Source organism: Pteropus alecto, unplaced genomic scaffold (genome assembly GCF_000325575.1).
Source record: "Pteropus alecto unplaced genomic scaffold, ASM32557v1 scaffold161, whole genome shotgun sequence".
NCBI classification, from domain to species: Eukaryota; Metazoa; Chordata; class Mammalia; order Chiroptera; family Pteropodidae; genus Pteropus; species Pteropus alecto.
In genome coordinates, this window is record NW_006432943.1 from 8,317,898 (window position 1) to 8,320,700 (window position 2,803).

Genomic DNA, 2,803 nt, shown 5'->3' on the forward strand with positions numbered 1-2,803 from the left:
GCAGAGGGAATGCAGTTAGCATTAATATGATGGCTAGGTGGAAGGTCAGGGGAGGAAGGGAATAATTGAGGGGATCGTTCAATGAACTATATAGATGTCTAACCAATGTACTGTATACTTGAAACTAAATTTAAAAAATGATGGTAGATTACTTATAAAAAAAAAAAAAAGAGGGAAATCTTAGGGGCCAAACCACCTGGGTTCAAATTTAGGCTCTGTTACTTACTAGCTGTCTAACTTTGTATAACTTTGGATATATTACTTAACCTTTCTGGGCCTCAGTTTCCCCATCCATAAAATGGGGATACTACTTACCTCATAGAGTTGTTATATATATTATATACACCTGGCATATAACACGTAACCAATAAATGTTGACTGTTATTACTAGTGTCATCATCACTATCACCATCATCATCAGGAATGAGAGAAGATAAAAAGGAGACTTCTAGGGACATGACAGGTCTCTTCAAAAGCTTGAAATTCTGCCAAGAGGAAGAGGAATTAGATGATTTCTATGTGACTCTGGGAGCACATGGGTATCAAAGGGTATAAATTACAGGAATTCAGCACTGGTCTCATTATATAGGACCCACCGTTTTAATGGTCAGAGTTATCTGAATTAGAGGCTTGCTCTAAATGAGAGGTGTCCTAGGTTACTAGGATATTCAATCCCACCCTGGATGATCCTTTGAGACTTAAGAATTAGCTGGGAGGGGGTTTGGGGTGCTGGGTAAAAAAGGTGAAGGGATTAAGAAGTATAAATTGGCAGTTACAAAATAGTCATGAGGATGTAAAGAACAACATAGAGAATATAGTCAATAATATTATATTAACTATGTATAGTGACAGGTGGGTACTAGACTAATTGGGAGGATCGCTTTGTAAATTATATAATGTTTAACCACTATGCTATACTCCTGAAACTAATAAAAAAATCGAATATCAAAAAAAAAATAGCTGGAAGACTGAATTAAATGATCGAAAAGAACCTAGCCTAGTGTCTATAAACAAATACACATATTTAAGAATGATTAAAATATAAGAAGCTCTATACAAATAAAAACTCCTATGGTGTAATACTGTCACACCGCACACCTCCCAAATCTACTCATCAGTCATCCTTCCTGTTTCTACCCAATACCCACACAAACAGGAAAGAGGTGCAGTAAAGAGATTTCTTTTGAATACTAAACTCAGATGCACATAGAAAAATATAAGATGCCCCTTATCTTCTAGGAGATTAATTTCCAAAATCAATCAGTACATGCGGTAAAAATCACATCTAGTCAAAATTACGCTGAAAAATCTAGGAAGGCACCACCTTAGCAATTGCATCTTTGTGAGCCCAGCTGGGCTTCTCTCCAGCGTTGGAACTGATCTCTGCTTTTTCTGGTCCAGCACTAAATCAAGAAGTTGGCTTGAATTTAAGTGACAAGTTCTGTGAAAAGTACATATGTTTAAACAGTATACTTAAGTCAAGGGAAGAGATATTTGTTCTGTGGGGAGATGAGACCACTGAGATTCATGTCACCCCCTCATTCTTTAAGACGTATACTTCATGAGTGAAATGTCAAGCTGAATTGACTGCACCATTTAATTTACTATTTTTCTATTTTCTCTATTTATTTTTTCTTCCTTTCTTCCTTTCTTCCTTTCTTCCATGTTCCGTTCTACTCTCTCTTCTTCCTCTATCTTGTTTTCTATCAATGTTTATAGTGTCTCTAGTTTATGCATAGTCTTTCATTAGACACCATGGAGATTTATCCAAGTGCACGTTAAATGCACTCCTCTGAACATTTAGGAGCAAACCAGGGCTTGTCAGTCAACAATCGCCCTCTTTTAGTCCATGGTTTCTATGACTACTCCCTGGCCCCTGGAGATGCACTTGATTGTTTATCCAGCACCCTCCTTCCCATCAGGAAAGGCACCTCTTCTTTGGGGGAACTGCCCCTTTCCCACTGCAGTCAGTGATTCCAGGGTGTCACCAACCATAGTGCCTCACTGGCCACATGGGCAGGAATGTGACATAAGCAGGGCCAATCAGAAGCCTCCCCTGGCATTTCTTCACTTGCAACCAGAGAGTAGTTCTAAGCCTGTGGGTTGAAGGAAAACAACAAACAAAGAAAGGTGGTGTTGAGAGATGGAGACAGGGTTCCTGGCTCCATTCTTGTCCTCATTCTATTAATCTCTAGGGTCTGGTGTGCCGCTGCCCTTCCCGTGGTGATCCAATAAATGTCTTCTTTTTGCTTCATTGGGTTTATGTCACTCCAATAAAAGGAATTTTAATACAGCCTTCAAGAGTTTGCTTCTCTGACTTGTACCAATCTCAATATTCTCTACTCAAATGAGAGAGTACACAGAAATAGGCTTGATGCCTGGGCCCACCTCATTACAGCCCAAGTTTGAAACATATTCATTTTCAAGCAGGCTCCATAGAGCCCTACCAACTGTGAAGAATAAATTCTTTCAAATCATTTGGATTATGTAACATGAGAGAGAGAGAGAGAGAGAGAGAAGGAAGGCAGGAAGGCAAGAAGAAAAAAGGCAAGGGAGGAAGAGCAGATATGAATGAAAACCTTGTGCTTAATGAGAACTCACTTTTCCTTTGCCCGTCTTTCAGAGTCATCTGAAAAGGCTCTCATCTAACTGCAAACACTGACTGAGTGCCTGTTATGTGCCAGATGCTGACGTGGGGTGGAAGAGACCATACACATGGATACATGTAGTCCCTGCCCTCAGGGGGCTTAGTACCTACAGGACTTTTGAGGTTTGAGGCTCCCCAAAATACCTTGAATAGGTT